General features: G+C 41.5%; 1 long non-coding RNA gene across 1 annotated transcript; it reads right to left on the reverse strand.

Annotated features, from left to right (window-relative positions):
• Positions 1-1,429: 1,429 nt before the first annotated feature.
• LOC121819950 (uncharacterized) lies at positions 1,430-24,623 on the reverse strand. Its single transcript, XR_006060323.1, has 3 exons — positions 24,049-24,623; positions 6,667-6,773; positions 1,430-1,875 (listed from the first exon to the last, which is right to left on the reverse strand). It is a non-coding gene; the product is annotated as an uncharacterized LOC121819950 (long non-coding RNA).
• Positions 24,624-25,340: the final 717 nt, after the last annotated feature.

Genomic DNA, 25,340 nt, shown 5'->3' on the forward strand with positions numbered 1-25,340 from the left:
ATTTTTCTGGAGAGATGGGAATCCAGGGAAAGGGAGATAAACTCCAGTTGTCCTTTCAAATAAATTCTGGCAACTGTGTAAAGAAGTTTAAGAGCGTGCTGAGCATGGTGGATGGTCAGGCAGGGCGCAGAAAAGGCTGCTGCGTTCTGCAGGCGCCTATGCGTGGTCTACGTTTGTGCTTTATCTGCTTTGCTTTGCTTGCTTTGCTCCATGGGAGGAAGGACCAGTGTGAAGAAAGGCAGAAGGTACGGGGAAGGGCACGCTGGACCGGACACATGGAATCAAGACCATCTCCACTGCTTGCTATGTAGTTTGTCCCTCCCCTTCTCTCATTCTTTGAGGGGCATGCTGGTGCTCAGGGGTGGGGAGCAGTAAAAGAGTGAAGCTGGTTTGGGGATTTCCCTGCTGGTTCATTGGCTAAGACTCCACACTCCCAATGCCAGAGGCCAGGGGTTCCATCCCTGGTCCGTGAACTAGATCCCACATGCTGCAACTAAAGAGTTCACATGTCTAAATTACCATATGTAAAATAGATAGCCAGTGGGAAATTGCTGTATGATGCAGGGAGCTCAAGCTGGTGCTCTGTGACAACCTAGAGAGGTGTGGGAGGGAAAGGTTCAGGAGGGAGGAGACATATGTATACCTATGGCTGATTCATGTTGATGTGTGCCAGAAACCAACACAATTTTGTAAAGCAACTATCCTCCAATTAAAAATAAGTTTAAAAGAAAAGAGGGTCCACATGTCCCAAATAAAAATGCCTATGGACAGTAAAGACGACCCCAAGTGCTGCAGCGAAGACCCAGTGTAGCTAAATAAATGTTTTTAAAAAGTGAAGCTGGTTTGTAATGGACTACAAGAATCTTAAGTTCTACTGGGGCCCCAGAAGAGCACCGAACTCCAGCCAACCACTAAATTTACTTTTGTTCAGCCCTCCCAGAAAAACAGCAATCCTATAGACCAAAGGGATCAAGCAGGCAATAGGTCTTACCCAAGTTGGGCAGTGGTGTGCCAGCACCAGAGGACCCTTCAGGGCATGGCAAGAGAGAACCTGGCGGGAACAGAGTCCTCCGCAGACTTGAAGGGTGAGTGACCTTGAATTTCTTGACAAATATTCTAAGATCATCTCCCTAGGGCCTTCCCTGGGGAGGAACACAGATATGATCCTCCTTGTTCGTGGCAATTCCCAAAGGGTTGTTTGTAGGAAGAAAACAATTTTAGATATGGAATTAGGCTTCATAGCAGAATAGAAATATACAATAAGGAAGCATTAACTCTCAATTTGGATTAGTCTAGTCATTTCCTCCGCTTACAGATAGATAGGTAGGTCGACAGGATGATCTCCTGAGAATTCTCTCAGATCTATGATACTGTATTTTCTCTGGGTTGGGTAATATTCCAGTTGTACTAGAATTTATGACAAAGGAAATGAGTGACAAGTACCTTTTTATTATGTCTTCTGCATAAACACCCATATTATGTATGCAGGCTGTATCATAAATCTGCTTGCCTACACATTTATTTCACACTCCAGTGCAACACTGTGACCATGCATTTTGCAAACTACCTAAATAAAGATAGTGTTTAAGGCTTGCATGTGTTTCTGTTTAGCCATGGAAGCATGACCTCTTTGAAAACACCCATTCCTTTGGCAGCGATTCATTTGAGGGGCTCCCAATGGGCTGCACATGTGTCACAGGGGTAGGTGGAAGGCTGAGCATGGGGCTGTTTGAATCAGGGTTTGTTGGAGGAGTGTTGGGAAGCTGCAGCGCCCTGGGAGCAGAATCAAAATCCAGAAGGCAGCCGGGAACACATCAGACACGGGCACCAGAGCCAGGTGACTCACAGCCCATCTGCCCAAATGCTGACTGTCACCTGTAGGAGAAGCAGATTTCATGTCTGAGGGACATGGCTGAAAGTACCCTGTCCATTTGTCCTGAACTTCCAAAGAGCATGTAAAACACACAGGAAACTAGAAAGAGGCGGCAGGCACAGAAACTGGCAGGCTTTCAAAAACAGCAAAACAGAAGGCCTTGTGTAAAGAAGGGAGTGGAAGAAATCCACTACAAAGAAATCAGGAGTTAGGTAAAAAGAGTCAGGGGTAAGGACTTCCTTGGTGGTCCAGTGGCTGAGACTTTGTATTCCCAATGCAGGGGAACAGATTCAATCACTGGTCAGGGATCTAGATCCCATATGCCACTACTAAAGATTCATATGCCTTAACAAAGATTGAAGATCCCATGTGACGCAACTAAGATCCAGTGCAGCTAAATAAATAAACTAAAAAAAAGAAAAAAGAAAAGAGTCAGGTGTGTACAAATCCGTAGGGCAGAAAAGAAAGACAAAGTGATTCCAGGCAGGATGATATAGTACCAAGGGCCCTAGAATTGTAGCAAAAGGGCTTATCTTCTATTCACCAATCTTTGGCTCTTTCATCTTGGGAAAGTTGTTTGATCTCTTCTCATCACCAGCTTTTTGGCTGTAAAAAGAAGAGAGGGAAAGGGAAAAAGCAACCAACCCTAAGCACTTGCCATGAGCAAACACTTTATATACACACCTCACTTAAGGTCAGCCTCACGTGGGACATTATGATTATTCCCATTTTACAGATGAGGACTTGGAGCCTCAAAGGAAAAGGCAACTTTTCCAAGGAAGCTTATAGAGATTAAATGATCTCCTTGAGTTCCCATGGCTAGTATGTTGCTCCTGAGAGTTTGAACCCTGATTACCCAGCCGAGCTCTGGGCTCTCACCCCTATAAAACAACCCCCTCTCCCTATATCAAAAAAAATGAGGGTTTAAAGAGCATGGTGTATGCGAAGGCTTTTTGACAATTGTGAAAAGATCAGCAGATGTAAGGAATTCTTATTATTTAAAGTCAAATCTCTCCAGACAAGCCCACAGTGAGATAGTGGAAAAATGTGGTTCAAAGAAATTCTCTCACTTGCCAAGCCAATGACACTCCTTCCCAGATCACCAACAGTAATAAAGTGAGTTAATGACTGAATAAAGCTTTTAATGGTGGGTTGGGCTAGATGACCTCTAAGGTCCTGCCAAGTCAGTATTTCTGAGAATCAGGAATTTTATCAAAGCAATACGCATGGAGCTCTGTGCTGAATCTGACCTCCGAGAAAACTGAGAAGTCAGCAAAATGTTTCCCTTTTTGTCTCTATTTTCATTTCTTTGTTCTTTCCCCTCACTTTCAAGCCTCTTGCCAGGCAGTCATCACTCTCAAGGCTATCTGTAGGTTTTCTATGCCACAGAGGAAAGGGATTTGATAAATGAATTCAGACGGAGGCAGGGAAAGGTCACATTTGACTCTTCGCTCCTGGACTGTGGGCTGTGTGATCTGGCAGTTTGTCATTTAACCTGTCTGGACCCTAGATTCCTCATCAGTAAGCTGAGAAAACCTGCTCTTAGGGGTTGTCGTAGGAATTAACCAACGTGACATGTGAAGTGCCTGGAACGCAGCTTGAACCCTTTCAGTGTTAGTTCCCTTCAGTCTTCCGGATGTGGTGACTGTTAGCAGAGTGTGATAACCTCCCCCAAGAGGTATCTGCATATTTTAAAAAATGATACCTAGAGAAGGCAATTCAGCACAGTCCCAAGTGGATTTCCTTTTTTTTCCTGCAGTGAGACATCTGGGTAGAAGAGATAAGTTGGGATAGAGAGAGGGGAGTATGGGTGGATGGGACTTCCCTGGTTTCTTCCAGTTGATTCCATAACATATGCCATTTTGTAGCATTGTACTTGTAATGCAAACCTACCTGCAACAATGTGAGAATAATTCCTTATTTGATTTGATTACATTTCAATGACCAAAACTATGTTTTCTTGTACTAGAGATGTTTAAAGAATGGTTGTTGCATGTGGACAATCAGATAAGCCTGAAAAAAATGTTGGTCATTTACATAAAGAAATTCTTCCATGGGGGACTTCCTTGGTGGTACAGTGGTTAAGAATCCACTTTCCAATGCAGGGGACACAGGTTCGATCCCTGGTCAGAGAACTAAGATCCTACATGCCATGGGGCAGCAAAGCCTGTGAGCCACAACTGAGCCCACACCCCTCAAGTAGAGAGCCAACGCGCCACAAACTACAGACTACAGATCAAACTATTAATGCAAACTACAGAGCCCACGTGCTCTGGAGCCCGTGTGCAACTAAGACCTGATACAGCTTAAAATTAATAAATAAACATTAAAAAGAAATCCTTCTAGGGATGCAGAAGTTTTTGATCCAGGAATGGACCATCCATGGTTTAAACAAATTATTGAAGTGTTTAACAAACGCTTGATCTGGGCAGAGGAGAAGTCTGGAGATGCATACTTCTCAGCCCTTCCTTCCAGGAGGGTGAGAGAGAGAGAGTGAAGTTGCTCAGTTGTGTCCGACTCTTTGCGACCCCATGGGCTGTAGGAGCCTACTATGCTCCTCTGTCCATAGGATTCTCCAGGCAAGAGTACTGGAGTGGGTTGCCATTTCCTTCTTCAGAGGATCTCCCTGACCCAGGGATTGAACCCGGGTCTCCCGCATTGTAGGCATGCGCTTTACCGTCTGAGCCACCAGGGGAATTCCAGAAGGGTACCACGCAAAAAGAGATCTACAGTCTGACTGTGAAAGCCTGGATTTCTTTGGATTCAAGTCATCTTTTATGTCCTCTGTTTACTTTTAGTAAGCTAGTGCTGTTAGAGAAACTGAGACTTTCTTCTCACAGCTGTAAAGTACAGGGATTCGCCTGTATTTTGTTTGCTGCTGCATTTCCGGTGTCTGTAACAGGGCCAGGCAATAAACATTTGTGAAACAAATGAATTGTGAAGGTGATACTTACAAGAAGCCATTCCTCAAATCCACAATAGAGTTGAATCTTAGCAGCCAGTTGGTTAACACATTCTTAGGAATCTAGTCAATGTGGCAGGATTTCTTTTTATTTTTTTCCTAGGTTTAGGGATACTTTATTATTATGGCTGAGAATTTATATCTGTGACACAGAGCCTTCTATTACAGCCTGGGCCTTTTTGCTAATATACAATAAATAATTTCTTGGAAGCAACTGCCCTTTATGGGTAATTGGAGAAATGTTTACTTTGGTGATAGGATGAGAAAGATGTGACCTTTTAACTTTTTATTCAACTGGTAGGTGAGGGGAAAAGGGGGAAAAATTATAAACTGGAGGAGATAACATTCTGGCAAGCTTTCAGAAAAATGAAAAGCCAGTACAGTTTAATATAGTCCCAAAGCTTTGTAGGTTCCAATTCTTTTTGGCAAAATGCTCCTTAGCTCAAAGGAGAGGAAATTATTAAAAGAATTCATGAGGTTCTCTTAGATATCAAATAGCACTTTCAAAATACATCATTAAATGAAAAGGAATGAAAATCATGATTAAATATCCTTTGAAATCCATCTGTATTTTAAAGATTAGGAGACAAATTCCAGGGAGACCACATTCTGTATTCTGTTGAAAACCAAACATTTGATAACAATTTCACAGAAAATAATTCTAAATAGTTGATAGTTGATCGAATACATACTTTTGTTATCTGTATATCTTCCTAACATACATGGTTTGTTTTGAAAAATGACCGAGCAAGTTACTGTACTTTTTTTTAGCAGTGTATTTTTAAATTAAAAAAAAAAGAAGAGGTTTGCCATTCAACAATAATAATTTAGGCTTCTAGGTTTTTTTCTACAAAGGTGCCAAACCTGCATTTGGGGTGGAACTTGGAGGGAAGAGGGAATGATGTAGAAGTTGATTTAAATAATTTATTTGCCTATTTCAAATGTTTGTATTTATCTTTTGGTAGCATTATATATATATATATAATATTTTAGAAATAGTTCTTTTATCTCATAAGTATTCAGAAGTATGTGTTTTCTTTTCTAAAAATTTTTTGGTTTTTAACTAGATAAGAAGTGAAAATACCAGATTGTCTGGTTCAGTACCAGATACCAGGCAAACCTATTATAACTTTGCAAGTTCATGTAGCTCTTTCCCTGGGAACTTTGCTGTGTTTCGTGCCACCTTAGTGACTAGAGTGGGTGGTGGGAGATGCCCACCAAGCAGGTCCCCAGGTAGAGGGTCCTCCCACAGCTGTGGTAAGGCAAGGCCACCAAAGATGAAAGCAGGGAGCCTCCAGGCAGCATCAAACCTAACAGTGCCATGCAGAAAAAAGTGAAAAGTGAAAGTTACTCAGTTGTGTCCAACTCTTTGCGACCCCATGGACTGTAGCCTGCCAGGCTCCTCAGTCCATGGAATTCTTCAGGCAAGGACACTGGAGTGGGTTCCCTTCTCCAGGGGATCTTCCCAACCCAGAGATCAAACCCAGGTCCCCCACATCGCAGGCAGATTTGCCACTAGGGAAGCACATGCAGAGGCAAGCCTCTAATTTTGAGGGTCAGTGTTCCAAAGGCAGAGCCAGGCCCAAATGGACGGCTGTCAAAACCAGCAAGCTGGTCATAAGTGTTAAATTCAACAAACAGTGGACAGAGCACAGACCGGGAAGAATTTCAGAGGTGCACTGTGATTAGTCATCTCCAACATATGGTTAGTCTCTGTGGCTACTAGTATCCTGATCCTCAGAGTGAAAGGGGTTAGTAGGGGATGAACACATTTGTAAATTATCTGTATGCTATGTCAGGGTCTCATTTAAGGACAGGGATTTGGTATTACCTAGTTCACCGCCCTCAGCAAGTGGTCCAGGCAGGATGGAAGCAGTGGGGGGTCTCCCCTAACGAGGTAGCAGTGCATGGGTCCTTGTTCTAGGGAGATGGGTGGACCTGGTTGAAGAAGGATATACAAAACAGGTCAGCAAAGCAAGGAAGGGCTAAGATGAGTCTTGGTTGCCAAGGGGCAGAGACCAAAGGAGGTCAAAGAGACAGGAGACAACAGTGAGGAGTAGCGGGTTAAATAAGCAAAGTAGGATGTAGCCTCAGTGAAATTTGGAGACTGGGTTGGAGCTGGTACAAGGAGGTGAAAAAGATTATATTAACAAGATTACTTCTTGGGAAGACTATTGGTGTTGTTCAGTGTCTCTTGGAGTGAAGGTGAAACCCCTCAGAGGGTAAGTTTACATAATAATAAATGGTTACTAACTTGCCTTCTAAAGTGAGTGATAGGTCCAATAACTGCAAAGCTTTTACTGAGAGAACTGTGCAAATCTGAGGACAGAGCTGAATTTAGAGCTGAATGGATGAAGGGAGTAGACAGAAACTCAATGCACCCACAGATGATGGTGTCTGGGGGGCATTTCTGGGTGGTATGAACGTTTACTCTCTTGTCTATTTCTTCTCTCTCCCCAGTGAAATCTTCAGCAAAGTCTACATTAATTGCTGATGTTTCTTGTACCAGTAGATGGAACAGGGTGAGTGGTGGGGCGGGGTAGGGGTGGGGTGGGGTATAAGAGTCTGCCTTAGCTGTATCAAAGCGGGTGTAGTCGAAACAGAACTTACATAGGGAGACAGCTGCCAAAGCAGCTAGCCCTTTAAACCCTTTTCCTTGGATGAGATTGGAATAGAGTTTCTACCTGCTTGTCTAGGAGAAGGCCCAAATGTTCTCTAGCATAAGGTGGAAAATGAGGTCTCACAACTTTTCTGGACTGTATTCATTCAGATAGATAAATAGATAGCTGAGGATCATTGAAAATTTTGCAGCTTTTCCGTGAGTGTGTTCAGGCTCCTTGTCTTGGTTCCCTGGAGACATTTTTGGGTGTTGGTGAGCTGAGTGTAGAGTTGAAAATGAGGTGAACACACCTGGAGAGGGACAGCTAATACTGAAAAAGAAAGAGCACTGAGCGACTTCATTACTTCAAAAGGCTCACAGTAGGCTCCTTCAGTTATTGGCTTGGGGAGTCCAAATATGTTGGTTTTTGCTGTAATGAGAGCATAATCCCTTCTGGAGAAAGTGAAAAACATGGTGAAAATAACTTCCAGACTGAGGTGGAGTGAGTAAAGCGCCAGTCTTTATTAAGATGTAGATGATCCAATGTTAGTGAAGTGGCTTTTTTGTGCCAATACGTTGTGTTTTAGCCATCAGGAAAAGAACACATTTATCCCTCCCCCCACCGCCTTCTCCTCAGTCCATGCAAAACAAATTGGAGTGAAACAACACCATCTGCTCATTTCACACTCTGAAGAAGCACGTCAACTCCTTCTCAAGGTTAGGAAGTCCAAACCCAAAAAGACACTCTCCAGTTATGCAGCAAAAAATGCTTCCTGAAAGCAGTAACTCGTAAACTTAGAAGAGTCGAGTATTTCCTGAAGCTTGACATTGCAAGGGCCAACCTAATAAGGGCTTTCTTACAGGGGCATCACAGAGGCTTTAACAGAAAAAAGTCCTGTTTCCCTAGCAAATAGCATTTCCATGATTCAGGGCCTCTGATTTAGATGAAAAGAATAACTATAGATACTGCTAATCTACATAATCCCCACAGTTCTTGAATCCCAGCACTGAGAGGAAGAGAATGAAATAGAAAGGTAATTCTCACTCCATTGAAGCGTCCTATTTTGTTCAGATATTTTTCTCTGCTGTAGCAACCACCTTTAAAAAAAAAAAATCACTTAAAAAAATCAAAATCCCTAATTCAACTTCATTATTCACTTCAGAGATGATGCTTTGAATTAGAGAGAAAACAGCCATTTGATTCTAGCTCTATTGACTTTAGTCAGCTAAGCTCTGGGCTCAGAAGTAAAGATAAGGGAGGGTTCTTCCTGGTTCATAGGAACACCTCCAGAGATTAGAGGGAGGGCAGGCCTTTGGCTTTGGCAACAAATCTTAAGCCCCACACAGTTCTAACTGGTGGCCCATTAAATAATGCTGCTCCCAGGAGGATCCCTGAAACAATGGTGGCTGGACTTGTCTTGGAGACAAGACACTTGCAATATAAAATCTAGGAAGAATCAAGTCACTTGCTACCTACAGTATACCTCACTGATATGTATGTTGGTAAGTTACGATCTCCTGGGAGAAACTGGAGATTAATATAAGAGGATAAATTGTGACATGCTAAGTACCAAATGAGTCTACATTACATACAATTTTACTTCTTTTTATTCATAAAGCTGTTGTATTGATTTGGTGAACAAGATCACATTAACTTGAATTCATTCATCCATTCAACCATCTGTCAGTATGTCCATCTGCCCAACAAATACTACCCCAGTGCCTACTGTGCCAGCTCTCAGAATTAATGAGACAAACAAGGTGTGGTTCCTGCCTGAGTGGGAGAGCCAGACCTGCAAGTTATAATATGGCAAATATTGTGATCACAGAAGGGTGCTCGAGATGGTAACTAAAAAGAAGGGAGCTGATGACTGTGTGATGGCGGGATTATAAGAATATGGGGTTTGGAGCAAGGAGAGCTTTCTTGAAGAGTTGAAATATGAAAGACTTGGAATTTACCAGGCATACACACTCTAACCAGAGGGCACAGCTTGAGCAAAGGTATGGAGGCATGAAAAACATGGGATAAGGACTTCCCTGGTGGTCCAGTGGTTAAGAATCTCCCTGCTGTTGCAGGGCACATAGGTTCTGTCCCTGGTCTAGAAAGATCCCACATGCTTTGGGGCAACTAGGCCCAAGTGCCGCAACTGCTGAGCCTGCATTTGAGGGCCCATACTCTGCAACTAGAGAAGCCTTGGTACTGCAACTAGAGAGATGCCCTACTCACCGCAGCTAGAGAAAGCCCGTGGGCAGCAACGAAGACCCAGTGCAGCAAAAAATAAATATACAAATAGTAAATTTTAAAAATAGTAAAGCTTCAGTCCTATTTCAGCCTTTGTATTTCTAGACCGAGAAATGTCAATATTAGCCAACCCAGTGTTTTTAATATCTTGGATCTTATAGAAACTGATAATACGTTTACAGAAGCTGGGGTTGAACATACTACTGAATCTGTTTGTGATCACTCAGCCAGCCCAAGGACTGAGGGAATTAGCAGTTCAACTTCACCTGTGACCTCAGCGGCACTCAGAGTCTACCTGTATTGGAACCAGATGGAGTAAATGCAAACAGGTTTCACTAGAGCCGAGCAGGACGCTGTTTTTGCCTCCCGATTCCTGTTACACCTTCTTTCTCCTCTAATGCAGCCACACCACCTCTTGGAGCCTGTGCTTTAGGAGAATTACTCTGAAATGGGCAAATGGTTCACAATGGCCAATCAAGGAAGCTGCGGATATTCAGGGCTGACCTCCCCCCGCCCCCTGAAAGAAAATCATGTTTCCTCATAAAATATCTTTCAGTATCAAAATCAGGGGAAGAAAACTAAACCACGTAGTTTGTAGGTTATTATCTACATTGACATGGTCCACATTATGGTTCATAGTTGTTGAAGTATCTCTGGAATCTGGCACATGTAGATAGAAGGAATGTGGGTAATCTATGAAAGTAAACTAGTGAGGGATAAAGTGAGGCACACAAAAAGTCCAACTCTTTTGATTTATGGCTTTAATTATTCTACTTACTGTATTTACCCTTTCTTTCTCTTAGAGCTTTGTGTTGGCAAAAAGGGATTGTGCAATAATGCTATTTTAAAAAAAATTTATTTTTATTTATTTGGCAGCACCTGTCTTAGTTATAGCACTTGGGATCTTTAGCTGTGGCATGTGAACTCTTAGTTAAGGCATGTGGGATTTAGTTCCCTGACCAGGGATTGAACCCAGGCCCCCTGTATTACAAGCATTGCGTCTTAGCCACTAGACCAGGGAAGTCCAAATAATACTACTTTTAATTTGCTATTTGGTCTATGAATAATCCATTTAAAGTAAAACCTCAGGATCTTTGAGGTTATTTTAGGGTTCTAAGCATTGATGATGATATCAGCACATGGCAATCCTCAGAAAATATCTTCCTTCCTTGTACACACTTCTGGGGGATTTCTTTTGCATTTTATCATGTTGCATTATATTACAGCATTTCCTTCTTGCTGTTAACTTTACAATCCAATTATTAAAGGAATCCTCTGATGTTTTCCCCTTACTGTTTGCTTCACTAGGATTAAAAGAGCTAAACTGAACCTTTTGAAGATATCTGTCAAGTTGACAGAAATAGTAAAAGTTATTTGTCCTCACCCCATTTTTGTCTTCAGAGCACCACATCTAGAACTGGGAGAGGAATGTAAGCTGTTGGTAACCTAATACTTCTTATTTGTCTTGCTGAGACTGCCAACACAGTAGCCAAACCACTGTAATAATTTCTAGAAGGCATTTGTGCCATTGACACTTGGCTTATTATGAACTACACCGAACCCCTCAAATCATTTCATAGGCATGAAAGCGGCTGTCGGGTGATAAGAGCTCTCAGTTGTGACTGACTTGGGCTAGGTTTGCATTCTACTCACAATTTTCCACCTTGTATTTCCACTTGTGTTTGAATCAGGGCAAAGTTACATTTGGACTGTTAAAATTCATTCCGTATTTCTTTTAATAGACACAAATCAAGGGCAGCCTTAGAAATGCCTAGTTGTCAGTACATCTAGCTAAGTCAGAAGTAAATGTCATGTCTTCTGAAGGGTGCATTTTCTCAAGGAAGCACTATTCAGGCATATTTGTTACCTCAATTAGTCTGATTTAGTGGTTTAGTCAGTGAGCTACAGCCTCTGGCACTGAGTAAAGTAATTTGATTTCTAAGCTGCTAGTAAGGGACTAAGAACCGTCCAAAACGATAACTCCATGTCCTGAAAGCAGAAGTGCAGATCTTGACATCCTTGGTGGCGTAACTGTCAGGGAAATGTGGTAGGCTTTGATTACGTTTTCATCTACTGTTTCATTTCAGCACCTCTCAGTGTCACATGCCTGAAGAGTCTGACTTGGACCATCAATTCCCTAAGAATGTTGGGAGGGCACAGGATGGATGTTCCTTTTAGAAAGTCAGTTCCCTGAAGTGATTCTTTTTCTTCTCTAACTACCTTTAGCTGGCAAAATGTACAAGCTGACAGCCCTCAAGACAGCACCACAGGGCATGTTGTAGAAAGGGAACAGGTTATTCTCAAAAGCTATCAGTCTGGTCTCTTTTCCCCTTAACTTCATTCAGAGGCCATGAAATTAATTGCTGCTCAGATATGGGCTCTGGAAAAGCATTCACATAACGACCAGACCACCCATGACCTTAATCCAATGGGAGAATTGATGGCATAAGAGATTAGGAGAAAGGGACCAAGATAACCTAAATCAATGTATTGTATTCTTCCCTCTCTTAGGTTCCTGATGAACTGATCTGGCTAACAGAACACTAAAAATTATTTATCACCTTGAGAAATTAGAAAGTATCTCACTTGCATTCCTTCCTCAACAGTAAATCTCAGTGGGTTACAAAGATATATATTATATTAGCTGGGAATTTTTTGATTGCAAGTGACAGAAAACCAAATTAGCCTGAGCAAAGAGGAGAACTTTCTGGGCCAAGACTGAAGCATTTCACAAAACCCAAAGTATGGTTGAACCAGTCTAGTGCAGTGACGCAGCTATAACTCAGAAACACCAGAAACTGAGGATTCAGACGACACTCAAGTGTCCTATTTATTGTTGCTGAAATCCTGTATGTCAGCTTCATTCTCCCTTGCTGGACACGAGTTTTCTCCACATGCTGAAAAACATGGCCTTAGTTTTTGTTTTAGAATTTTAGGCTTTAAATCACCAGAAACTGGACTCATTCTTTCAGGATTCAAATCAAAGAGTCCCTTTGATTTGGGACTCCAAGCTTCCCTGATGGCTCAGAGGTTAAAGTGTGTGCCTGCAATGCGGGAGACCTGGGTTCGATCCCTAGGTCGGGAAGATCCCCTGGAGAAGGAAATGGCAACCCACTCCAGTATGCTTGCCTGGAGAATCCCTTGGGTGGAGGAGCCTGGTGGGCTACAGTTCATGGGGCCGCAAAGAGTCAGACACGACTTCACTTTCACTTTAAGTCAGGTGCACATACGTAAAGCAATCAACTATGGCTAGTGCGTTAGGGTGCCATGACGACAGTCTCAGGTCAGGTGTCTATATCAACCCCAATCAACTGTGGCCAGGAAATAGGATCACACTGAACTAACACAGTAGCACCAAGTGCTTGGAAGAGAATGGGTGAGTGACAAGCACTCCACAGGTGTCCACTACATAAAGCTAGAGCAAGAAGGAAAACACTTAAACATACTAGCAAAGCAAGGCAATCTTAGGCACAAATAAACATAAAGTAAAATTTGAAGCCAAAACCATTCAGTAAAGAGACTAATCTTATTTTGATAAGAGGTGTATTTCAAAATAAAAACAGTAGGAATAAATCCTAAAATATCAAGTAATATATTATCAAGAACACAGAGTAAAACCTATTAGAAGTACAAGGGAAAATGAATTGTATATGTATAAAATCAAAGAGATTCCATCAAAAAGCTATTTGAATTGATAAAAAGAGTTCAATAAAATGGTAGGATAAATACACAAAAATCAATAGACAGCCTTGTAACAGCAATAATGTGTTAAAAATGTGGTAAAAAAGGAAACATCATTCCTAATGGCATCAAAAATGCAAAAATGGTAGGGAGCAGACTGGGATGAATATTTGATCATTAGTATAAAATTTATTTAGAAGAATAAATTATAGAGAATGACAAAGAATATATATTAATGGTAAGCATAATGAGGGAGAATTAGCCCTGCCAAATATTAGAATGTCTCAACTTGAATAATTAAAACACTGTGGTTTTAATACAAAATAGATAAATGAACAGGATAAATAACCTCGAAACAGATCCTGATGTGCTTAAAATATTAATACTGTATATGATAAGTGTAATTGCACAAATCAATGTATGAGGACAATATATTCAGTAAAGAGCACCGGGACAAATGGTGGTTATGGAAAGAGAAAGCCACACACTACTAAACCTGAGTCAATCAAGGACTTCTGTGGTGGGCCAGTGGTTAAGAATCTTTCTGCCAATGCAGGGGACACAAGTTTGATCCCTGGTCCAGGAAGATTTCACAGGCTGAGGGCCAACTAAACCCACATGCCACAACTACTGAGCTTGTATGTGCTTACAACAAGGGAAGCTGCCACAGTGAGAAGCCCAAACACTGCAAGTAGAGAGTAGCCCTCACTCACCGCAACTAGAGAGAGCCCTTATGCAGCAACTAGGACCCAATGCAGCCAAAAGTTAATTAATTTTAAAAGAGTCAAACAAGAATTTGGAAATTTGCAGCAAATATGATAAAAGTTAATTTTGTGCTCTTTAAAAACTCATTCAGATTAATAAGAAATACAAATAAGTAAAGATTATAAAATAGTGTCAAAACACAATGATCTCACCGCAAAGGTGGGAGTACAGATTGCTATAACCTTTGGAATGTAATTAAGAGTACATATATATCAAGAACGTGAAAAATATTCACACTTCTTGACTCTGTAAATCTTTCACTGGTAAATTACCCTGACAAAATAATTTTAAAAAGTAGAAAGTCCTGTGAACCAATCTACTCTCTTCAGCATTGGGGGCTTCCCTGGTAGCTCAGACGGTAAAGCGTCTGCCTACAATGCGGGAGACCCGGATTCAGTCCCTGGGTCGGGAAGATCCCCTGGAGAAAGAAATGGCATCCCACTCCAGTACTCTTGCCTGGAAAATCCCATGGACCGAGGAGCCTGGTAGGCTAAAGTCCATGGGGTGACAAAGAGTCGGACACGACTGAGCGACTTCACTTCACTTCACTTCATACTCTATAAAATAGGAGCTCTGCCATTTTCCAGCCCTCTTTCCCTGTTGTATTTTTATAGCATTTATTATCATATGATGATTGTATATTGCCAGTCTTTCCCCCACTAGAATGTAACCCCAGGAGAATTTGCCTACTTTGTTTCCTACTATATTTCTAGGCTCTAGAACCCTACCCAGCACATATTAGGAAGTTGACAAATATTTGCAGAATGAATGAACAAATCCAAATGTCCAACAATTAAGAAATGGTTTGCATAATAATGATTTACTTAATATTGTGAAGCTATTATATACATTTTTAAGAATAATAATTTACTACATGGGGAAGTATTTATGATGAAATAGAAAGTTTAACAAATAAGTTTATGATGAACTAATAAGGATAGGGAACTTCCCTGCTGATCCGGTGGTTATAAGTGGTTAACACTCTGCTTCCACTGCTGGGGGGATGGGTTTGATCCCTGGTTGGGGAACTAAGATCCTGTATGCCTTACGGTGCAGCCAAAAAATTAAAATTAAAAAAAAAAAGAAAGCAGGATATATGTGTGTGTGTGTGTTCAGTCACTTAGTCATGTCCAACTCTTTGTGACCCCGTGGACTGTAGCACACCAGACTTTTCTGTCCATCACCAACTCCCAGAACCTGCTCAAACTCATGTCCATCGAATTGATGATGCCATCCAACCATCACATCCTCTGTCGTCCCCTTCTCCTCCTGCCTTCAATCTTTTCCAGCGTCAGGGTCTTTTCCAATGAGTCAGTTCTTCACATCAGGTGGTCAAAGTACTGGAGCTTCAGCTTCAACATCAGTCCTTCCAATGAATATTCAGGACTGATTTCCCTTAGGATTAACTGGTTTGATCTCCTTGCTGTCCAAGGGACTCTCAAGAGTCTTCTCTAACACAATTCAAAAGCATCATCAGTGCTCAGCTTTCTTTATAGTCCAACTCTCACATCCATACATGACTATTGGAAAAACCATAGCTTTGACTAGATGGACCTTTGTTAGCAAAGTAATGTCTCTGCTTTTTAATATGTTGTCTAGGTTGGTCATAGCTTTTCTTCCAAGGAGCAAGCATCTTTTAATTTCATGACTGCAGTCACCATCTGCAGTGATTTTGGAGCCCAAGAAAATAAAGTCTGTCACTGTTTCCATTGTTTCCCCATCTATTTGCCATGAAGTGATGGGACCAGATGCCATGATCTTGGTGTTTTAAATGTTGAGTTTTTAAGCCAGCTTTTTCACTCTCCTCTTTCACTTTCATCAAGAGACTCTTTAGTTCCTCTTTGCTTTCTGCCAAAATGTGGTGTCATCTGCATAGCTGAGGTTGATATTTCTCCCTGCAATCTTGATTCCAGCTATGTTTCATCCAGCCTGGCATTTCACATGATGTACTCTGCGTAAAAGTTAAATAAGCAGGGTGACAATATATAGCTTTGATGTACTCCTTTCCCAATTTGGAACCAGCCCATTGTTCCATGTCCTGTTCTAACTGTTGCTTCTTGACCTGCATATAGGTTTCTCAGGAGACAGGTAAGATGGTCTGGTATTCCCATGTCTTAAAGAATTTTCCAGTTTGTTGTGATGTACACAGTCAAAGGCTTTGGCATAGTCAATAAACCAGAAGTATATGTTTTTCTGGAACTCTCTTGCTTTTTCTATGATCCAACGGATGTTGGCAATTTGATCTCTGGTTCTGCTGCCATTTCTAAATCCAGCTTGAACATCTGGAAGTTCTTTGTTCACATACTGTTGAAGCCTGGCTTGGAGAATTTTGAGCATTACTTTGCTGGCATATGAGATGAGTACAATTGTGCGGTAGTTTGAATATTCTTTGGCATTGCCTTTCTTTGGGATTGGAATGAAAACTGACCTTTTCCAGTCCTGTGGTCACTGCTGAGTTTTCCAAGTTTGCTGCCATATTGAGTGCATCACTTTAACAGCATCATCTTTAAGGATTTGAAATAGTTTAGCTGGAATTCCATCACCTCCACTAGCTTTGGTGTGTGTGTGCATGTGTGTAATGATTATGAATTTTCCTATACTAGTTTCCTATAAAGTTAGTACACACATAAAAAATTTCAAAGTTTCCTTTTCTATATACATTATAATTACAAATATAGAGAAAGAAACTTGTGGAGAGAAATAAAAATGGAAGGAAGTACAGTTAAACACAGGTGATTTTCATCTTCAATTTACTTTCGTGCATTTTCCAGGTGTTCCAAAAATGCATTTCTTTAATATTGGAAAATCTGATAAATGCAACACCAAATGGGGACAGTTTTGTAAAAATCACCAATGATAAGAGGATATTATTTCAAATTAAAACAACGATAAGCAGGAAAAAGAGAGGAGAAAAAGCAAAAGTGCTAAAACCAGGAAATTATAAGTGAATGCTTGGATTTGCTGCTGCTGCTTAGTCACTTCAGTCGTGTTCGACTCTGTGCAACCCTATGGACTGCAGCCTGCCAGGCTCCTCTGTCCATGGGATTCTCTAGGCAAGAGTACGAGAGTGGGTTGCCATGCCCTCCTCCAGCAGATCTTCCTAACCCAGGGGTTGAACCTAGGTCTTCTGCATTGCAGGCAGACTCTTTACTGCTGAGCCACCAGGAAAGCCCATGCTTTGATTTGTTTTTGTATAATTAGATAAGTTTGGGCTTAGCATATGAAAATCTATAAATCTGTTTATTTTTTGAGTCACTGCTTGCTTCTGTTATCTAATTAGATCACTACCCTTAAGCTCCTCCTCTGTAGAAATTCTGAAATCACTGCGTGACTTCTCAAAAATGCAGATTGCTGGGGCCCACCTGGGAGTCTCTAATTCAAGAGGATTGGCATGAGGTCTGGGAATCTGTGTGTGTGTGTGTTAACTCGGTCTTAGTTGTAAGTGGGATCCTCAATCTTCATTGCAGAATGCGGGATCTTTACTTGGGGCATGTGAGATCTAGTTCCCTGATCAAGGATGGAACCTGAGCCCCCTGCATTCAGAACACGAAGTCTTAGCCACCGGAAGTCCCCTGTGTATGTTTTAAACACAGTCCCTAGGTGACTCTGTGTTTGGAAATCTCTGGGTTAAGTGACAGGAAGACTCCCCCCTAGGAGGAGCACCCTGGAGCCTCTGGGGTAGAGAATCCTCTCTTACATTTGCCCTTGGGTCACTATCATTCCTGCAGTGTTGCCCCCACTGGTGTAGTTCTTGGCTGTCCAGCTGAGGGCATGTGTGAGGAATCTAGAACCCTCACTGGAGGAGCCAACAGACTGGCCTTCCTCTGGTCCTTGGGCCTCTATGTACTGATCCAAACACCAAAGGCTGTGCCAGGCTGGGCCGGGCTCCTCACCTTCCATAGGTGTCAACATGATATATGGGCTTAGTGTCCCCACTGAGTCAGAACCCCTCACCCAAATGTCATTGTCCTACAGGCCCATTTTAAAACATTCTGTACATCCTCCCCAATGATGTAAGCTCTCAATGCTGACCCCTCTTCACAACCATTTCCTCTGTTCCCTGGAAGTCCTACTGGACAGGAAACAAATGCCTCCATTTCCCAAATCTCTGAACCTGCACTCCCTCTATCTCCTGCTTTATTTGAAAGCTCACTCTTTTCTGAGGCCACTTCTGTGGACCCTATTTGTTCAGGGTGATCTCAAGTGACCAGGAGCAGGTATTAATATTCACCTGGGCCCCCACTGTCATTTCTCAATATTTTGCTTATATTTGGGGGCAAAAATGAAAAATCCTAAGCAAAAATTCTGTTCAATTTTGAGAAACATGGCATCGAGGCAACCTGTTCAGTGTCTTTTTTCTTTTCTTTGTTGGTCATCTAATGATGGACATCTGAGTCACTTCTCAGATATCTTAAGTCTAAAGTGGCTTGCAGTACATTGCCTCTGCCCGCTCCCCTTCTTCTCCCTCTCCACCACCTTCAACACCTAGGAAGAGATTGCATGGCAACGTGCATGGCAGGAAAGGTCCAATACAAAAATAGCATTCCCGCTGATTCTTTCTAGAGCAAAACCTGGAAAGAGGCAAGTCTCTTTTTGTTTCCCATTAGTAGTGAGGTTGCGGGGGTAGTAGTGGTGGTGCCTTTGGTGTGGGAGTTTCTCGGCTCAGGATGGGCCAGGAAGGGCTGAGAAAAAGGGACCAAAACACAAGTGGCCCTTATAAAGGACATAAGCTAATGGAATAAATAAGCTTCTTGTGGTTTTTAACGTTGTCTAATCAGCTTCTTAGTGTTGGAGAACTGTCTGTGTGTCGGGGGAGGAGTTATAACCTGGAATAAGGAGACTGATAATCTCTGCTTGAGTCACTGCTTACTTCTGTTATCTAATTACATCACCACCTCTGGTAATCTCTTTTATTTTTTGTCACTTCAAATCCTTTGTGCAAAGCAGCTTGGGGTGTGTATGCGTGTGTGTGTGTGTGTGTGTGTGTGTGTGTGCGCGGGTTATGTGAGATATGAAAGCTCTATGGTGGGAAACCAGATAGAGCTGAGTTCAGAGCAGTAAGAGGGAAACTCCCAACATTTCCAAAACACACAAGTAGTCCACACAAGGGAAAGCACTGAAGAATACTACCACCTAAAAATTTTACGGTTTCCTTGACTCTCCTGAAACAGTGAACTTCTAGTCTTGAATACATAGTCTTCTCTTTTGTGCTCCTGATCCCTTACTCACACATGGCACCTTCACTCTTTGGTTTTCTTGAGTGCTCCAATTCTTTGACACTATCCTTTTATCTTAGTCATTCTGTCCATTCTGGACTTATTTCCTTCCCTATGTAGACTAAATGATTTACCACCTCAATAAATTCACTTTCAGAATCCTTGAGTGCCTCAGTTCCTTGTCCTTTTACTTCTGCACCTACACCTAGAAACTCTAGGTCAGTGGAACTATCTACCATCTCTCTTCCTACCGTGCATTGCCTGGTGGAGAAGAATCACCAATGTATCATTACTAATTTCAGCTGCCTCTGCCTGCTTCCCTTCCCCATCTATAGTTCTTTCTCATAACCCTTCTGTGATGCAAACCTTTACTACCCTCCTTAAATACCCTACCACATCCCCTCTTTTCTTGTAGTGATGACCATGTTGCCTACATCATGCATAATATCAAGATGCTCTAGGGGAGCATCTCACAGTGTATCCTCTCACAATCCTATCTGCCTGTACCCATCAGCCTTGGTGTTTCAGATGGTAAAGAATCTGCCTGCAATGCAGAAGACCCAGGTTCGATCCCTGGGTTGGGAAGATCCACTGGAGAAGGGCATGGCAACCCACTCCAGTATTCCTGCCTGTGAATTCCATGGATAGAGGAGCCTGGTGGGCTTCAGTCCATGGGGTCACAAAGAGCCAGACATGACTGAGTGACTAACACACACACACATCTTTGCCTCCTTTTCTGGCTCTTCCCATCCAGGCAAAACCCTTGACTTGCATCTAAATTCCCTCCCATAATCTAAAAATCTTTGTATCAACATTAAATATGTATTCCTTAGACAAATGATTATTAAACACCAGGTAGCAGGCTGGGCAATTGAGATACAACAACAAACAGAACACAGCTGCAATGCCTGTTGAATTGTTTGGCCCCTCTTCTCTATGAATTGCACATTCCTCCTTTATTTATTTGGTTACAGTGGGAACTGTCACATTATTCCCTGGATGGTTTGGAGTGGGCATCTAAATCGAGGCTGGCAATCAGTCCTTTCACTGGGAAATTTGTGATTGGGACTGACAGAATCACAAGGAAACAGAGTAACTAGGAAGCTGATAGGAGCGGCCATCTTCTGTGATATGGACCAAGACACAGAGAAAGCCGTTCTGCAACAAGAGTGAAGCTGAGGCGGATTCAGAGAAATGTACAGAGACAAGACACTTTCCAAAAGAGGGTTTTTTGAATTCTTTAAGGTGCTCTAGCCTCTGGTTCTATTCCTGAGGTCAGGTCGCATCTTTGTTCTAAGATTCCAGGGTTCTTCCATTAAAATTTCTTTCTGCGTCTGATAGTATTTTGTTTTAGGTTTTTGTTACTTGCAATCAAAAAGCAAGATTCTGTCATTCTTACTGAAAAGCTGGACTGCCTTGTTTCGTGAGTGCTGTCTGTTGGCACCCACTCATGTGCCTTTTGAGGATAAAATTTTAGAGGACTGCTGGGCAGCAAGTGTCAGAATACTGCCTCTTACTTTCCGTCTTCATTAAGGCGTCACAAGAACGGGACATGCTCAAATACAGCTGAAAGTTGCCTGGAAACCACAAGGCCAGGGTGTAACTCTTCTGTGAAGTCCTTTTCGCCTGTTGCCAGCTGCCTGAGACTACGGAGGTCAGATAATCATGGGCTTTACTGAATTACAGCTGCCAAATTATCTACTATGCTGTTTCTACAGCTATCAATTATGCCCTTTCTCTCTTGAATCTTCAACACGTCCCTCTATATTTGCTCCTCTTATCAGCATTTAAGTCCACTCCCCTCTCAACAAAATCCGTTCGAGATTTCCCAACTCTTTCTTCCTTCTTCTTCTTCCTTGAAAAAGCTGTTCAGACTCAGTGACAAGCCTTAGCCCTCAGGTGGCCTTACTCTCTGCTATAAATGCACTTACTAAGGTTGTAATGACCACCTTATCACCAGATTCAACGGATGTTTTTCAGGTCTTACCTTACCTGAACTTTCAGGAGCACAGGACACTACTGATCACTCCTATAGTCCTGAAACTTTCCTTGGCTTCTGTGGTACCATATGCCTCTGGTTTTCTCTCACAAGTCTGCTTGTTTCTTTGCAAATTCCTCTTTCTGTTCTATACTTTAAACATACTGGTGTTCCTTGGCTTTTCACCTAGTCCTCAACCTTCCTTTCTGTCCTCAACTTTCCTGGGACAATTGAAATGCTTTCTTGGCATTACCATATATGCCCGAGTATAAGACAAACACCCTACCTCTTTCAGCATACAGTAATCTCTCAGAAAAGAGGGAGTCACTTTATATTCATCCTGACCCTTAAAATGTCCTTGAACAACAAAATGCTCTTTTGGGGGAATACACATTAGTACACAATGATCTCATTCAATGTTCATCTCGGAGAAGGCAATGGCACCCCACTCCAGTGCTCTTGCCTGGAAAATCCCATGGACGGAGTAGCCTGGAAGGCTGCAGTCCATGGGGTCGCTGAGGGTCGGACACGACTGAGCGACTTCACTTTCAATTTTCACTTTTCACTTTCCTGCATTGGAGAAGGAAATGGCAACCCACTCCAGTGTTCTTGCCTAGAGAATCCCAGGGACGGGGGAGCCTGATGGGCTGCCGTCTATGGGGTCGCACAGAGTCAGACATGACTGAAGTGACTTAGCAGTAGCAGTAGCAATGTTCATCTAGAAGCCACCTGACAGAATTGGTAGGAAAGGAAACAAGGAAATTTAACACAGATTTAGAAATTACTTCTAAAAAATTTCTTCATGTTTGCAAATATTGGATGTCCTTGTAAATAAGTCTTTGAAAGATGATATAGAAGAGGATATGATAGTGAATATGATTACAGGATGAATGACATAATGTGATTAGATATTGTGGTCTGGAATAAAATCCCCAGTGACAGTATCATCTATATGGTCAAAAACTTAGGTGGAAGGGGAGATGAGTGCCTTTTAAAACTATGTCAGAGGGACTTCCGTAGTGGCACAGTGGATAAGAATCTGCCTGCCAATGCAGGGGACATGGGTTCCGTCCCTGGTCTGGGAAGATTCCACATGCCACGAGCAACTAAGCTGATGCACCACAACTACTGAGCCTGTGCTCTAGAGCCTGGGAGCTGCAGTGAGCCTGTGTGCAGCAACTACTGAAGCCCATGCACCCTAGAACCCCTGTCCTGCAAGAAGAAAGTCACCACAATGAGAAGCCTGTGCCCTGCAACGAAGAGTAGCCCTCACTAGCTGCAACTAGAGAAAGCCCAGGCAAAGCAATGAAGTCCTGGTGCAGCCAAAAAAACTGAATAAATAAATAATTTTAAAAAATCTGCCTGCATCTGAAAAAAAAGTACTTTTTTTTTTTTTTAGTGATATCACAGATTCAAAATGTGACTTTGGTGATCATAAATCTGTATCAGGAGTTTCAATAAGATTATTTTTAAAATTACATTTTATAGAAATAAAATGTTTTATTTTAAAAATTACATTTTACATTTTACTTTAAATATGTAATTTCAAGTAAGTATAATTCAATTAATACATTGAACATTATAAGTGGATTCTTGATTATTTCACCTATATCTCTAAAAATTTATACATTCATGTTGACCACAATTTTATTAAGTGGATGGATTTTAATTGGGAAAATGGGGCCTCACTCTGTATTCAGAGGCACCTTACATTTGGGTATATATGGTTTAGTTGATGACTCACCTCTCTCTGGCCCAGGTCTCCCTGTGAAACCCTAGAGGTAAATAACAAACAGTTTGCTGTTTCTACTCAAATGTCACAGACACTTCAAATTAAACTTGTCCAAAGTTAAACTCACACTGTCTCCCATTACTCCTCTTCCTTGATCCCTTCTCAGTGAATGTCACCACCTTCATTCAGTGGCCCAAGCTGAAATCTGTCATCCATGTCTCCTCTCCCCCCACACCCCTGTGGTTTCTGTCTCTTAAATCTCTCTCTTATCTGTTGCTTCTCTTAATTCCTTCTGCTTTACTCCAGGCCACTGGTATTTTCTTCCCAGACTACTGTTAACAAAAATCTGAACTGGTTTTCTAGGTCTTGTCTCTTTTTAACCTGCACTCCATGAAGCAGCCTGAGTAATCCTTCTAAAATGCGAATCTGATGTCAATTCCCGCTGCAGGGGTAGTCAAGTCCTACCCTTCTCCTTCTGTATTCTCAGTTTAGAGACTCATGGTGCTCCTCTAATTCTTCATCCCTCCTCCTCTCTCCTCCCCTGCCCCCACACACAATTTAGTCAGATTAGATGCACTTACTATGTTTTCCCACACTCCTTATCTTTCCTTACCATAACACTCTTCACACTTCTTTGTTATAATTGTTTATCTTTCCTGCTAGGCTGGGAACCTTGTCTATCTGGCTCACCGTTGCATTCTCCTAACACCTGGAAGGACGCGAGACATAGGCATTATAGACATTAAAATGAAAGGACCAATAATTTTATTATTTCAGCACATCTGGCAAATAAGAGGTCCTCAATAATAGTTGTTGAATTCATAGTCTGTTGTTGAACTAAATATATGTGATTAACTAAAGAAATGTGTAAGAAGCAAAATTAATACTATGAAGGCTTTGTCCTTAAGGAGCACATATTCTTCTGAACTGGGTTTAATCAGAGATGGTTCCCTAGAACAGGTGGCTTTTGGAAGAGAAAGGAAGAAATAGAAATTCTTACCTGCTGCTGCTGCTAAGTCGCTTCAGTCGTGTCCGACTCTGTGCGACCCCAGAGACGGCAGCCCACCAGACTCCCCCTGTCCCTGGGATTCTCCAGGCAAGAACACGTGCAAAGTGCAAATGTAAAAATGTCAACATCTACGCAGAAGAAAAGCCATGTTCTTAAGAGATGGATAACTCCTAGTTAAAAAGTGCTGTGACTAGGAAATGTTCTATACTGGGACCTACTTGTCAGGGAGCTAGCTTTCTTTCCTAACTTGGATACTGGTTTTCAGCCAGGGAATCAGCTGCAGCACCTAATTACTGCCAACAATTAAACACTGAACTATATTGCCTCTCTAAAGTTGAAAAGTAATCCTACAGATAATAAGATTCTTACTAAGTTTTATATTCATAGGCTTTATTAAATTTTCATTTAATTTTTCTATCAAAGTACACTTAAATTTCACAGGAATATTTGCTCTAGTTATTTTTGGCCTGTACTTTGATAACTTATGCTAACACAATGGCCAGTCTGTTTTCTTTGCTGTAAAAGTGTCTTTGTGCACTATTCCTTGAACATGGGCCTCACGTTCTAACTTTACTTAGATGAAAAAAAAAGTGTTAATTTCATGAATGGTTTAATATCACTTCATAGGTTAATATAGTTTAGACTACATAAAATATGTTCACTACTCATATAAATGCGGATTGAGATATTAGTTGAAAATCTTGTTTGGAGAATGAAAATGATATGATGCCTAAGAAAATCTTTTCTGAGATGCCTTACTTAGGAAAAGAGAGATTAATTACCCCAAGTGATGATTTTTAAAGGGAACCTCTACAAAGTCATTTACATTGAAACAAGGTGAAGGATCTGAATTCAAGTGTGTCTGGCTTACTTTATGATCTTACTCTTGAATAGTTACAAAATTGTAACTTTTAATCTGGGGCTCCATTTATTAGTAATTAGAGTGGATTTTGTTAAAACTGTGATTTAAGCACAATCCAGCAATATACAACTCAGTCACCCTATTTTACACAAAGTGCTTTAAAGTTTTGATTTAACCCTGATACACACAGTGGACTGATCAATTAACTAGACAGTTCACAAAGGTCATACATGAAAATCAATCTGATTACTTTATTAGTCACAAATCATATATTTTTTGAACTTGGGAGATAAATGCAAATTTTGTTTTAGAACCCACATCACGCATTTTATATTTACAACGAAAATTTCCCAGACTTAGAAATAATGTCTGAATATTAACATTTGCCAGGCAATTTATAGTTTCCAAAGAGCTTTCTCAT

The sequence above is a fragment of the Ovis aries genome, chromosome 7 (genome assembly GCF_016772045.2).
Source record: "Ovis aries strain OAR_USU_Benz2616 breed Rambouillet chromosome 7, ARS-UI_Ramb_v3.0, whole genome shotgun sequence".
NCBI classification, from domain to species: domain Eukaryota; kingdom Metazoa; phylum Chordata; class Mammalia; order Artiodactyla; family Bovidae; genus Ovis; species Ovis aries.